Raw genomic sequence first — 15,964 nt, 5'->3', positions numbered from 1 at the left:
ATATATCATATATCATTACTTGTATTGATGTATTTGCATTTATTGTATCTATTATGTGTACAATGTACATTATATATTACAAGTGGGGATTGATCATGAAAACATTGTCCTTGTTGTAGACATTGATGATTATGGATTGATTTAGCTTTGGTTAGTGCACTTGATACTTCCTTTTATCAGACAAGTTTATCAACTTTAGATGTATGCTAGCTTATGTACTTGAGTTTCATTGTTCATATACAATGAGCCAATTATAGATTGGTGGATATCCATTGTCTTTGGGAGATCTTTTATGCATAGTTTATGTACATGTTACTCTTTTGTTTGGGATTGCATCTAGATATTTGACATATTTGGGACAATAATAACATTTGGTATCTTGGTGATTTATGTGTTTCTTACATTGCTAGTTGCATTTTATATCTTAGTTACCACTCGGATATCCCTAATAGTAGAAGCTTTATATTTTGATCTTTTGCTTATAATTATACATTCATTTAATGTAGTTATATAGAGAGCTATGCATGAATTTAGTTTTGAGCATGTTCTTTAAGAGCAGACACGTGTATTGTGCACTCTAGTGCTTCTTGCTCTTGTGGATAGTTGCTTATTGGCTTAGTCTTCCTTTTGTTGTATGCTTTTTGGCTCATATTTGGGGTTGATTTACTATAATTACAACTCGTATTCTCTTTGGTTGGTAAATATAATAGCATGTGTTTCAAATGCTTCTAATGATATTGCCATCTTTAACATTGAGAAGTTGGATAGCAATAACTTTTAGCATTGGAAGACTTAGATTTGGTCAGCATTAGTACAAAAGAAATATTCAAGCCATTGAAAACTAAGGGCATAAAGTTAGAAGATTGGAATAGAGATAATTGGAAAGAGCTTGATGAGCTATGTAAGTCCATTACATTGTCTTTGTCTAAGTAAATGTACTTCAAGGTTATTGCAACTGAATGTGGTGCTTATGATTTATGGGAAAAGATATGTTATCTTTATGATAAGTAGAGTCACACTTCATAGTTGTATTGGTTGAAGAAGCTTGTGAACCTTCACATCAAGAAGGGCACATTTATATCCACTCATTTGATTAAGTTTCACTTCATTTTTAGCTAGTTTATCTTGCAAGGCATTCAATTTGAGAATAACATAGTTTTTGTTTTTACTTGTTACAATACTTGAGTCTTGAGATACATTCTATACCACTACGAGTATTAATTATCTTGAAGATGAGTTTAAATGTATTGATGTAGAGAGTGTATTGCTTATAGAAGAAGTGAATAGGAAGAACATTGATGTAGCATGTACTTCTCATGTGCTTTTAGTTAGAGGCATACATGATGGTAAAGAGAATGATTGGTGTAGTAGAGACTCATAGTCCAACAGGGACAAGTCTAAGTCTCGTTTGGGCAGTCATGTAGTATGTCATGTGGTCTTAAATCCTCTCTTGTCATTATTGTAGGCATCAAGGTCATACAAGGCCACAGTGCTATACGATATGCAATGATAGATGTGAAAAAAACAAAGGCAAAGTGTAGGATAATGCCAAGTCTTTTGATAATCATATTGTTTTTAAGTCCATTGTTAGGACTAAAGAGATAAATCCCTTAGAGTACAGCTCAAATGATTACATACTTGGTTTTTTCTCACTTGATACTACTCAAATGATTGATGTTTAGTCTACTTACTCTCAATCTCAGCTTCTTGATTCGAGAGATTCCTTCCATGTTATCTTGCATCGTCATTAGTTTTATACCTACTACAATGTTAGAGGTTTAGTTAGAAAGGTTGGTAGCCTATATCTCTTGCGTATATTTAGATTTGTTGATTATATTTTGGTCGTGACTGATCTTCCATATGTATTTCTTTAGTATCGGCATCTTGGGTATATGTCTCTTAAACAAATGAAGGTCTTGACTCGTTTTCAGTATTTACCATCTCTTGACTACTCATGTTTTAATTCGTGTAATCATTGTTTAGGTAGGCAAACTCCGTAACTTGCATAAAAATTTTGGTGCTACGTGCATGGGTAACTTGTTGGCTCTTATGCATTCAAATGTTTGTGATCCCATGTCCTATTAGTCATTAGGTGGCTCTAAGTATGGATTGAGGCAATTACTACTATGTTCATCTGATTAATAGATTTTCATGTCCAGCTCTTGGTGGTAGAGTTGTAGAGGAGGTACGGTCTTGTAAATCTCCCTCGTATATACACTTACAAGTCTTTGGATGTGAGGATTTCTACCATATTTTCAAGGACAAACACAAGTTGGATTCGAAGTCCATCAAATGCATGTTTCTTGGATATGGTGATGCAATGATATGTGTTATCGCCTCAGAAGCTTATTCGTAGCTATAATGTCATGTTTCATGAGAAAAAGATGCATATGAGACTAGAGTAGGTAGTTGAGGTACTACGGTGATCTTTCAGGAGGAGCCTCTATTATAGTACAACCAATCTTAGACAACTTGTCATTGCTAATGATGTAGTGGCCCATGATCTACATGTAATATGCAGGATCATGGTGTTAAAGAGAGAGGATAGGCAATACAAACCCCATAGCCAGTTTTGATACACATTACTAGAGTCTTACATCCTCCTGACTGTTTTGAGTCCTCTATGCATTATTTGTTGTTGACAGATTCTGATGAGCCCACTTATGAGTAGGCTATGCGCAGAGGTGATAATCATTCATGGGAGAGAGCCATGAAATTCAAGTTTGATTCATTGCAAAAAATTTATACGCAGGACTTGGTTTTCTTGCCAAATGGTAAACATGCATTGCAATGTAAGTGGGTGTATAAGTTGAAGAGCACCCTTGGTCACCCTAAGCTAGCAAACAATATCTGTTTGGTTACAAAGGGTTTCAAATAGGAAAAGAAAGTTGACTTTGATGAGGTTTTCTTTCCTGTGTGGTCAAGTTTGACTACCTTGTGCTTGGTTTTGGCCTTAGTTGCATAGTTAGATTTGGAGCTTTATTTGATGGATGTGAAAACAACTTTCTTACATAGCAACGTGCATTAGGACATGTATATGTAGCAGCCTAAGGGCTTTGTGAAAAAGGACAAGGAATGCCTAGCATGCAAGTTGAGAAAGAGTCTCTATGGATTTAAGCAAGCAGGAAATGGTATCACAAGGTTGATGCTTTTATGCATTACGTAGGGTCATTCCCACAACACTATGGATCCATGTCTTTACATGAAGAAGGCCCGTGATGGTAGCCTTATCCTTTTGGTACTATATGCTAATGATTTATTGATTGTTGGGAGTGCTTGTACTGAGCTAGATGCTTTGAAGACTCAGCTCAAGAAGAGCTTTGAGATGACAGACTAAGCATTTCTCGCACATGCTCAGTATGTGCATTATGTGCAATCGCTCTAAGGGACTTTTGTACTTGTCCCATGAGGAGTATATCCACATGGTACTTGAGTGTCTCCATATGTAGGGTGGTAAGCCTATTGGCTACCCATTACGTTCTCATGTAAAAGTTAGTGAGACAAATTGTTCCTCGTTAGATCATGAGACATTGTGATACTGTGAAGGGTATCATGAGATACCTTAAGAGCATTGCACATATGTGCATTTGTTATGGTGGCAAGGATACTAGAGTCATGGGCTACACATACTCAGATTATGTGGGGCATGCAAATGGTAGGAAGTCCATCTTTGGCTTTGTCTTCACCTTTGTTGGAGGTGTTATTTCTTGGATGTCTAGGGAATAGAAATATAGGGCATTGTCTACTAGTGCAGTTGAGTAGCCACCATTGAGGCTTGTAAGGAGGTTCTATGGTTAGGCTGTTTGGTTATAGACCTTAGTATGGCTATGAATCCTATATTGTACTCTATGAGTGCCATCTAGTTGGCATGTAATCGAGTCTTTCATGCAAAGATCAAGCACATTGAGGTTTATTATCATTTAATTAGAGAGGTAATTGAGGATAAGTAGATAGAGCTTGTTAATATATTGATTGATGAGAATCTTGTTGATTTTCTCACTAAAAGTCTCCCAATGGAATGTTATGCCTTTCTTAAGAAGTTGATGGGCGTAGGATGAGATGACATCTGTTCCTCTCATAATATTGTACTTATATGTACACATTGTACTTTGTTACTTTTTTTTCTTATAATCTCCTTACTCAGGTACATTTTCCTTTAAGTGGAAGGTTGTTGGGGATTAAAGGCTGCTTGTGTGCCTAGCCACCTATATTTACCTTGCTCACAGTGTCTGCACACTTGTATATTGTAGATGGTGGCCACTCATAAGTGTCACTTTATTCTTTCTATGACAATAGAATATAGGGAGGCAAGTCACATGTTGTGATGTGACTATTGGAGTTTCCACATACCATCTTGCTCTCTCTTACTTGAACCTTCATAGCTCTTGCATCCTTTTGCTTCTGCTTATACTTTCATCTCTTACTCTACCTTTCAATAAATAACTTCTTATTATCAACCTAATTACTAATAGATCCATGATTGTTATGCTGTCTTCTTCCATTTTTCTTATTCCACCTCTCCTTGTGCCACATTTTCTGTGGTTGCCCTACCTCAAGACTAGTCTCTACCACTTGTTGTGATCGCTTTTATGAATCATGAGATTATTCCTAATTTTAGCCATAAGGGTCACTACTATAGTATCTATCACCAAAACCTCTACATCTAATTGTATTAGAGTAGAGCATCTATTTTGAACCATGCTTAATTTGTGATGAGGATACAACAAGAGCTAATTTCTTTTATTCTAATATCAACATAGATATTAGATCTTGGAAAATCAAGAATGGTATTTCTTGTGTTGATGGAGGTTTAGAACATTACTTCTCACCCAAACCATCCAAACATGCAACCACTATATTATCATCAACTTGCATTTTAATAGATCCAAGAGCTCTAACAATGCTCTTAATCTTTAATGCATAGTCATTAATAGACAGGTTGCCACACTTGACATTGTTCAACTCAAACTTCAACAATAGCTTTTTAGCTTGGTACTTCTACCAAATAACTTAATCAAATCATTCCATGATTCTGTAGGACTTTTTGCATTCGATATATGCCCAAACATGTTTTTTGAAACACTAATGAAAAGCCAATATGTCTTTTTGAGTACTCTGGTTCTATTCCTTAAATGCCTTTGTTTGCTCAGGTGTGGTTTTTGTGATAACTCTAGGGCCTCAACATCATCTCCTTAAATGTAGTCACAATAACCTTTAGCCCCATAAGGAAATTGATTAATTTGAACTTCTAAGCATGGAAGTTATTTTTAAGATTGTCATTGAAAATTTAATTAAACCCCTCAGATATTGTACAGTGAAATGCAAAAATATGCTATTATTGTTAACTTGCTAATTCAAGTAAATTATCATATGTACTAGTTTCGATACATTAGCATATACTAAGCAACACCTGTAATGTTTGATATCTACAAATACTATTATCATATTCAACACCAATAATATATTTGTGAAAGGATATGGTTTTTAGAGTTGTTGGCCCTTACCAGATTGGCACATGGATAGTCTTTAACTCTTGAATAAAGAATGAAACATGAGTTTGATTGTAGAAGTGCAGGCCAGAGGTCTATTACACTCCCTCAACCACTCCAAGCTACAAAGATGGCTTGTCAATTAGAGATTGCATAAGAGAGAACTCTACTAGCGTCCTCCATACTAAGGCTTCCTTGTAGACCCTTATGCTTACTGCTTATAACTCAACTCCTCCTTTGGATGAGGCTTTGATACTATGAAAAGGTAGGGACAGAGAGAGGAAGCTTAAGCTCTTACAAGACACACAACATGGAAATAATGCATGCAACATAGGAAGCCGAAAACCATAATATTTCTTATTTTATTTTATTTTTCACTAAAATAGTTTACCAAGAATAAAGAGAAATAAAATACACAATATTCAAGTGGTCCATAGTGTGAACACACTAACTAGCAAGATGACTAGATAGATATCTCATAACTCAAGTAGGTAAATATGCCAATGATATGAACGTAGAAATGAGCTTAACATATCAATAACAAATGAGCTTGAGTATGTGAGGGACAAGAGGTGAAGCACTCCAACAAGTCCACTATCCTTTTTTTCTTTGTTTTTCTTCTTCTAGGAGCCTCTTCAAGAGAATCCCAATGGGCAAGAGAATAACCAAAGGAGCGGTGTCCACGGTATTCATCAGTGGAATACAAATTAAAGAACTCTACAAAGCCTTGGCTGGCAACTTGAGCTTACAGCGAGATGCACTGGCAAGGGTTTTCGAGGAAGCTATTAGAGTGGATGACCAGCTCAAGGAAAGAAGCTCCAAAGGCTCGAATCGAGAAGATTCCAAGTTAAATCTTGCTCCAATTTGAAGCATGTTGGGAGGTTACTTAGAGCAATTGAGAAGATCAACAAGAAAACATGAAGATGATTTGGTTTCTAATTTGGATTCAAGTTTAAGTGATGATGATGATTGCTACCCTTTACCTATGGTTTTGCCAAAGATTGAGGGTGAGGGAGTGAGAAAGGACAAGAGCCAAAGTAGCCAAGGATCCTTTAGTACCCCAAACCCAACAAAGGAGCTTATATTAGGTGCACCATAACTAAACATGCAACCTTTTTCACTGGACTGCTCAATAATAACTATAATCTGCAATTTGTATGCAAATGCCTTTTGTATTTGCAACCCATCAAACAGTTGAAATTTGACATATTCAAAATCTATAACCTATGTACATATAAATGGTGGACATAGTCGAAAGTAGATTATAACCAAAAAATGCTGCTAGGACCACTTGCAAGTCCAAAACGGAGGTCAAAATGACATCAAATACCAAAAATCACAGTGTCATGGCTCTAAAGGACTTAGCTATAGTACATATACCATTCCTCCCACACACCAAGTTATTGCAATCGAAGACTGTAGCCCTACCAACCTCATGAGTCTCTTCTTGCAGCTATAACTTAAGGCAAATTGAGCAAGGTGAAAGAGCTTCTTACTCATTGCTTGCTTACTTGCTTTCATACTCCAATGCCTTCACCTCAACCTTTAATCGAGCTCTACACAACTATGGGATGGCTTTGATCCATGAAAATAGGCAAGAGAAAAGAGAGATGAAAAGACCAAAAGCACACACACAAAAGTAATGGAGACTTGAGAAGTGGTTGAGCCAAACACACCAACAATCAAGACTTTGGACAGACTTCTATTGTTTCAAAAGCTACGACTCACTTCCACAGCAATCTCTCACCTTGTCTCTCAGCACTCCACTCTAACTAACCAGGCATCCTCCTCTCCAACCCAAGAAAGCAAGAATATAAGACTAGCTTGATTTGTAGTGAACTCACCTAACTTACCTTCTTGTATTTGACAACTTGAAGGCTCGAAGATGGTTCCATGACCACGATCAATACGATTTGTGGTGAACTCACCTAACTTACCTTCTTGTATTTGACAACTCGAAGGCTCGAAGATGGTTCCATGACCACGATCAATACGATCCAATGTCATTACTCCTTCACATCCACCACCAAGCACACCAATGAGTCAAAGAGCTAGTAGAGATGATGAAAAAAGCAAGGTGATAGCGAAGAGCTTCACCTTCCCTCAATACCTCACTCAACACACCTCTCACTCTCTCCCTCTCAATGCAATGGAAGCAAGATGATAGAATAGAAAGATATAATAGAAAGCTTGAGTAGTCACACTGATAGAGCTTCCGTAGCATGGATGTGCCAAAAGGGTAAATACAATTGAGACCTCCCACCCTTATATAGACCAAGAATTAGGTTTAGGGTTTGCATTTTTCATTTAGGGTTTGCACCCCTTTTGCATTTTGCATGTAGGGTTTGCACCCCTTTTGTATTTAGGGTTTCCACAACTGTGAATTAGGGTTTGCACCCTCTCTTGGGTGTCCTATCCACTTAGTGGACTCTAGGCCGGTCCTTGAAGCTTGCTTCAATCTTATCCTAAATAGACCAATCCTATGCTAATATATTCGCAAATCCATGTGCACAATCCATGCAACACTTGCCAGTGTGACAAATACAACTACGGGAGATAATTACAACGGGCACGGGAGTGAGCTGCTCGGCTCTCACAAAATATACATCCATGATAATATGATGATTTTCATGAGTACAAAATAATACACATGTCCAAAATAATACATTGAAGCTCCACAAAATAATAATCTACCAAAAAATGATGTCCAACACTTACGCTTTTGTTGCCATCTCAAAATATTGTTAACATTATTTCCCCCCTAGATGAGTGCTAGTCCCATGGCATTCACATATTGCTGGTACGAGGGTAGATGGTGACTGATGTTGTTACTGGTGACTAATCCTGTAGAAGTTGATTGTGCTAAAGATACACTTGATGAATGGTTCTTCTAAGACAACTAGAATGGCCCTTGAAGTTGAATGGGTGTAATATCTCCCCCCCTGTGACCCCTGTGCCTTCCCCATGCGAACCACCCCCTTTAGATGTTTTATTTTTTTTTTGAAAATTTTTTATCCCTCTCTCTCTCCCCTTCGACAGCACGTCGGAGAGAGAGAGAGAGGGAGTGAAGTGGGAGAAGGGGGGGCATGCAGCCCCCCAGATGGCGGGGAACGCCATCTCCTCTCCCATAAGCCATCTCCTTTCCCCTCTATAATGGCCCCCCCTCGCGCTGACACACAGCGCCCCCTGGACGTCAGCAAGCAAGTCCTTCCCCCTCCCCTCGTGCTTGTCACCCCCTCCGTGCGACAGTAGCGGCCCCCCTGGGGGCTTTCGGCTGAAACCTCCCCCCCCCTCCTTGATCGCCAGTCAGCTGCGGTCCCCCCGTGAGCAAAAAAGAGGAGAAGAAGAGAAGAAGAGAAGAAGAGAAGGAGAGGAGAAGAGGAAGAGGAGAGGGAGAGAAGAAGAGAAGGAGAGAGAGAAGAGAGAAGGAGAAGGAGAGAAGAGAGAAGGAGAAGAAGAAGAAGAAGAGATAGAAGAGGAAGAGGAGAGGCAGAGAAGAAGAGAAGGAGAGAGAGAAGAGGAAGAGGAGAGGGAGAGAGAGAAGGAGAAGAAGAAGGAGAAGAAGAGGGAGAGAGAAGAGAGAAGAGAAGAAGAGGGAGAGAGAAGAGAAGAAGAAGGAGAAGAAGAGGGAGAGAGAAGAGAAGAATAAGGAGAAGAAGAAGGAGGAGAAGAGGGAGAGAGAAGAGAAGAAGAAGGAGAAGAAGAGGGAGAGAGAGAAGAAGAAGAAGAAGAAGAAGAAGAAGAAGAAGAGGAAGAGAGAGGAGAAGAAGAAGAAGAAGGTGAGAAAGAAGAGAACTCGAAGGGAAATCAGAAGGCCAAACACGAAGACTCGTTCACGGCCATCAAGAAATCCCCTCGAAAATGGTGTCCTCTAACCCTCCCGCTATTCTTATTGCTTATTGTTCATGGTACTCCTCCATACTTAAAGTGCATGATTATGAAAAGTCAAGTGCCTGAGTTGCATGAAATATTGACTGGCCTAGTACATGAAATATTTTTGCACGAAATATTGCAAATACTGGATGATTGCATGAGAGTCAAGTGGACAAATAAAATGGATTCTGCATGGATGACGCACATGAAATGATAAGGTTTTCATAAAATTTTACATAAAATGATAGACCTTCGCGTAGAGCAATGCCTAAATTAACCAATAAAAATTATGATTTGCATCTGCATAAAAATTAAACACATGAAATGTTAGTTTCTATTCATAGGATGCAATTGCACCGATGGATAGAAACCTAGACTTCCATATACAAAGTCACATGAGATCCGGTGCATTAGGAATAAGTATAATTGCCTGCGAATTGATTTATCAATCTTGCTGTAGACTATCGCAAATGGATATATTCCTAGCTTAATAGAAGCTGGTGACCTAACTCTAAATGGATTGTTGACCCAAGTTATGCTTGGTTGTTTGAAAAGGGTATCTCCAAGTGAATATCGACTGGTTGTGTTGGTAAGAGGAGAGAATCTTACTAAGGATAGGTGGATCATAAGCAAGGTGATTGCTTGATGTGTTTTGGATGCTAATCCAAGTTGTTTGTGATTGATGATTTCATGGCCGGGTTTGTGATGACTAATTGCCATGGGAACAAAAAGGATGTTTTCCTAATTAAGGGATGTTAGGCTAGTTGTTTCAGCTTGATTGTTTCCAAAAGGATGCTTAAGGATTGGTTGTGGTTTTGGATGAATATCCAAGTGATTATATTTTCATGGTGGGAACTGTAAGGATAAATTGCCATGGGAACAAAATGGATGTTTTCCCCAGTAAATGTTATTAGGCTAGTTGCTTCAGCTGTGGATGTTTCCCTAAAGGGATAATTAAGGAAGGATGGCGTTGGCTACCCCCGCGAACCGCCAAACCCTAACCAAGGGGGTTATGAATCCGCGCCGGGAATGTGGACCGAACCCGTCGCAAGAGGTCTCTCCATGGAAATTACTTGGCGTAGGAGGACGCTTGGGTGCCAGGGGAGGCTATGGCCGTAAATCCCAATGCCTCTGGACCCTACACAAGTGTTCTATGTGACTCGAGATGGGATCTCGAGGCCTTGATACTAGTTACAAGGCGGAATCTTGGTAGGATAAACCTTCAGGTTTTTATTGCCGGGAGACGGAATGATTTTTCTGCGGAGGCAGAAAGGGACACTTAATTCTCCTGTATGGGCAGGAGACAAACATTAATCTAAAGATAAGGTAAGGAAGTGTTTGATCTTGTTTTATCTTGTTTTCGTGTCAGTGCCCTAAATTACGTAAAGAAACCTGTGATTAACGGGTTAATTAAGGAAGCTGCTTTTATATGTCAAACATAATGTGGTAGGTAATTAGATAGCTAAAACAATCCCCAAGGGAAGCGTGGTGGATTTGACCAATGGGTCTATCCTACGGAAGGGTGGTCTTGGTTAGCCGAGAGCTTTCCTCAAAGGAAATGTTAACGAGGAATATTAGGAAAAGTCGAACGATGACCTTAGACAATGTTGGTTAGAGCCTTGATTCATACCGTTTTAGGGCACCGGAATGGGACTATGCCTTGTGGGCAAAGAGGTCGAGCGATGCATCCCTCTCGTTTCCCATTCTCTTTGAACCAAGTGCGGTATGAGTCTGCTTTGGCCCAGTTGTGTCTGCACAAAGTGGAGCAGTTGTAGACCGACACTAGAAGGGTGTTAGGAAGACCCGATTACAAGGAACCCGGACTTCAGGTCGATCCTAGTGGGAACGGTCGGATAAGTTCCGTTGCGGGGCAGAATCGAGAGATCCTAGTTGGCAAACCCCGTGTCATTCCTTGGGAGTGCCGGGCAGCGTCTTCTAGATATATCTCTCGATGGACTGCTAAGACGTGTCCTGCGATTTGAGGAGCAGGCACGTTACAATGGGAGAGTGCAAAAGATGGGAGATTTAATATTGATGTAGAAGTGATGACTCATAATCCTCGATGAACTGTTGTACCTGCAAAGTAAAACCTCATGTACAATCACTTTATAGGGGAAAGTGCTAGTCTTTTTTTGTTGATGCACAAGACATATGAAGATGTTGGTTTGGGAGATGAGCCAAAAGCCTAAAGTATTGTCCCACACTTGAGGACCCAAAAACATAAATAGGTTATGGTGAAAATACTGATAGTGAGTGTGTGTGCATACATAGTCTAATACATAGTTAGAAGATTGCTTCAGGGTTCTTCTAATGATGTTAGAAAATGAAATAAGGAACCTTGAAGCTTGTGATGATGGGAAGAAATGTCGTTGCTGAGGGAAAAGGGATTGTTAATGAAGAGTATGGAAAAACACCAAGGACAAAGGGATATGAGCTAGAGAGTCCAATCCAATATGCTCTTGAAGCACATGGTTCTCCATTGGACCCCAACCACTCATGGTAGCTGATGCAATTGTGATGTCTAGACTAAAGAACCTTTTCCACCTTGCATTGGAGTTGAGTTGCAGGTACTATGATGAAATGGAGTGGAAAGGCCTGTGCCATTTGTAAAATAATAGACAGATATAGGCTTAGGGCATGAAGCAAGAAGAGGGAATTAGAAAAAGGGACCTTGCCACAATGGCCGATCATGTAAAAAGGGATGGGTGCCCATGGGATTTTAGGGTTTTGTATATAAAGTTGAAATGTGAATGAGAAGCTCATTCTTTGGTGTGTGGCTAACAAGAGTATATAAAGTTGAAATGTGAATGAGAAGCTCATTCTTTGGTGTGTGGCTAACAAGAGTCCTCTCTTCTTCTCTTCTTCTCTTCACCTTGCTTGTGTGTGTGCTCTTGAGAGAGGGAGTGTGAGAGAGTGAGTGAGTGTGTGGGAGTGAGTAATCAAGAGGGTAAAGCTCTTCACCATCTCCTCTTCTCTCTTCTTCTCTCTTCTCTTCTCTGCTCTTTTCTCGCACACGCTGCTATGGTGGATGGAGCTTGGAGATGGAGGAGGCTTGAGGATGCTTGAGCTAGCATCTAGGATCGTGGAGCTACCGGTGTGTGCGAGAGAGGAGGCAACTCATTTTGACATCAAGGTAAGCTCACTACACCCCGAGTGGATTGACGGTGCATCGGCTAGGTGAGAGATAGCCATGAGAGCTCGCTTGAAACGCTTAAAACAATAAGCGGTCCGTGGATCTTGGTGGTTGAGCGTGAGCTCCCACTACATTTTGGTTTCATTGCTGGGACCAACAGATTCAAGCTTGAGCACTTGTATGCCTCATATCGAGCATCGAAGTAAGGGATTCATCCTCGAAACAGAGCTTGAGATAGGTAGGAAGTTTGGGTTTTCGATCTTCAAAACAAGTAAGTATTTTGGGTTATTTTGTTGGTTTGATGATTGGAAAAGATGGAGAAATCATTTCAGTTTTTTTCCTTCGATCTTTGTTGCATTTAGCGTAGGTTAGGATTAAGAAATCGGATAAAAAAAGTGTAGGGTTTGCTGCTGTAAAACAAGGCAAAATAGGGCACAAATCATGCAAAAATGGGAAAAAAGAGAGATGTTTAATGTCGGCAAGTGAGTGATTGGAGACATCAAATCCTTACCCGCGAAGGGGTTTAAGAGCCAAGAGGTCAAGGAAGAGCTCATTTCATACCCTAACATTGAGAGAGAGAGAGAGAGAGAGAGAGAGAGAGAGAGAGAGAGAGAGAGAGAGAGAGAGAGAGAGAGAGAGAGAGAGAGAGAGAGAGAGAGAGAGAGAGAGAGAGAGAGAGAGAGAGAGCTCTTGGAGATTCGATTTGATCTTGCCACCAAGGAGTCTACCGCGCGTTTCAGGTATATCAAGCCCTTTCCCTTATGCCTTGGTACTGATCTGGAAGCTCTTGTGTGATATGATTGCATGTGTCACAAGTTTTGAGCAAATTCATACCTTCGCTGCCATCATCGTGCGCCGTTCGGCCCGTCCGAGTGACCGATTCCTAGGCCAAGTCCAAGAATCGGTCCTCAGCTCACTTACTCTCAGCCGACTCGGCCCACTAGTCGAGTCACCCCGTCTGAACATATCACTCGGCCCTCGGCCCATGTGTCTCAACTCGTCCGAATAGACCCCCTCGGCCCATTCGAGTGAATCTCCTCGGCCCGTCCGAATCACCCTGTCTGAGACACCCTGTTCAAGCTTCCCATTCGGCCCTCGGCCACGATAACTCGGCCCGTCCCAGTGACACACTCAGCCCACAACTTCCATTCGGCCCTCGGCCTGTTCGAATCCATCACTTGACCCCTACAATTTGGATGAGTTGGGTCGAGTCAAGAAGTTCCAAATTTTCAGGAATTAGACCAAACTCGGCTAAACTCGGCCGCCTAAACCTGTGTGAGTCCTCCCAACACGCAGAACTCGATTCTGGTGCAAGGAAGAGGCAAATTAGTAGGATACAGCCACTTAGCAGCTCGAGTAGGCTATTGCAAGACCCAGAGTCCTAGCGACAGCCAACTGAGCCAAACACTCTAAACAAACCTAAAATGGGTACCCATTGGCCCTTCTTGCACCTAATGACATTAAACCAGCTGTTCCTAGAATGGAAATAATCCCTACAGGCATACCTAGACCGCCTGGTCCCTACGTGACCCATCCACCAAGTGTGACGCTCCAGTCCACTACATGGAGGAGCCAAATGAGGAAGAGACTTATGCGTACCCATACGTCTCGCACAACGATGAGGGCAATGCAGTCCTTATGGACTATCGACTAGTACCGGTGATGGCATTAGGAAGAGTCCGAGATAGAGTCCTAGGAGGGCGGCAGATGCAGGATCCAATCATGTGTTGGACTTGCGGTCATCTAGGGCACGTCTCATCATGTTGTCCTAAAAGGGAGCAACCAAATAGAAACAAGGCAGACATAAGGTGCCCTGAGTGCCGAATCACTCATCTCTTCATTGACTGTCCCAAGCAAAAATCATCCTCAAGTTCAGCCAACATGCCATCTGTCCTATTGGGGCTATTCGGTGTCGAGAACCTCGATGGGGAGGTCACACCTATCCCATTGCATGTCATGACCCGAGAGACAAAGCAGGCTGGCTTATCATTGCCAGATCCTAGCAACCTCGATGCAGCCTCGATCGGGAAGAAGAGCCGGAGACAGAGAAAGAAGAAACCCGAAGTTAAGATCACACTGAAAACTAAGAGTGCCACGACTTTGCCTGCTGGAAAGAAGGTCACTGGTGCATAGGCAGAAACCTTTGCTCCTAAGACGGCCGAAAATGGAAGTGTTAAGGTAGGGGAATACTTGCATCCGAAGCGCCAACTAGAGGCTATCAAGAAAGTGAAGGAATGGGTAAAAGAGGTCCAAGAGCACCTAAAAGATGCTGAGCCCATCGTAGAGGATGAGATCAAAGATCTCTCCAACGTAAGCACGCTAGTCTCACCACGCTAGTCTCACCCCCCTCGACCAAAATTGAGAGATGCGACTACGCCGCAAGCGGTACCGTCTAGGCAAAGCCTTGACGCTATAGGCCAGCAAATCAGTCACGGTCATTGGCGGAGGACAATCTGAAATAGGAGAAAGACGAGCAGCCAATAACCTCCTTACCATGCTAGTGACCACCCCTATGATGCTCAGCTTGGGAGACCTGCTTAGGTAGCATTCCACCCTATGGTAAGACTTGAAGCAATGGGTTGAAGGATCACGAGAGCAAGATGCTGCAGACTTGCATGACCATGATACAGAGACAAATACTGAGTCTAACACTGCACTCTATGCCTAAGTCCTTGCACGTTAATGCTTTTTGGGAAGGCACCGAGATGCATGCAGTCTTACTTGTCTTAGCCCTAGGCGACACAATGAGAAAGGGGATTGTAGACACAGGAGCAAGGGTTAGTGTACTAAGCCACACAGTGCTTCAGACTTAGGGAAACCCGCCTGTCGAAACCGCCAGGTTCAATGTCACAGTAGCAAACAGTATGAGAGTGAAACCATTCGGGGTACTTAAAAACTAACTGATGAAAATTGCAGGCATCCAGTTCTCAGTTGACTTTATAGTCATGAAGAGAGTGGACTACGATATCCTATTAGGCTGACCATGAATGCGCAATGCCAGAGTCATCGAAGATTGGGGTAACGGCTTAATCTTCCTTGGCAATAGAATGGAAGTTGTGAGGGTAGAGATGGACACTTGGAAGACCTCACCAGTCAACTTGGACGCCATCTCCGTGATGCTTAAAGGTAACACTCAAGTCAAGGAGTCCTATGGGCCCTTGACCAATTGTATCCCATGCCCGGAGGATGAGCGAGACTGGATGCATGTCCTTGCTATGATCAACTTGCCATTCTCGAATACAAGCAAGCCATCAAGACATTTGGCAAGTCAAAAGACACCCTCCGTACCAGTCTGCATGATGGCAGGAACCCTTTGTGGGCGACCTAAACTTGTCACATTCCAAGTGCCAAATAACAAGAGGGAACTCCAAGAGATTCTAGAGTATTTGACTGGTAAGCTAGCTGGCAATCCAGCAACAAACTTCAAGCCACTCCAAGATCTGTTAGATGAACCAAGGTGGCAATGGAC

Source organism: Lygodium microphyllum, chromosome 3 (genome assembly GCF_053477565.2).
Source record: "Lygodium microphyllum isolate KBCC chromosome 3, Lygodium_microphyllum_v1.1.10, whole genome shotgun sequence".
NCBI lineage: Eukaryota > Viridiplantae > Streptophyta > Polypodiopsida > Schizaeales > Lygodiaceae > Lygodium > Lygodium microphyllum.
This window is presented reverse-complemented; position numbering follows the sequence as displayed.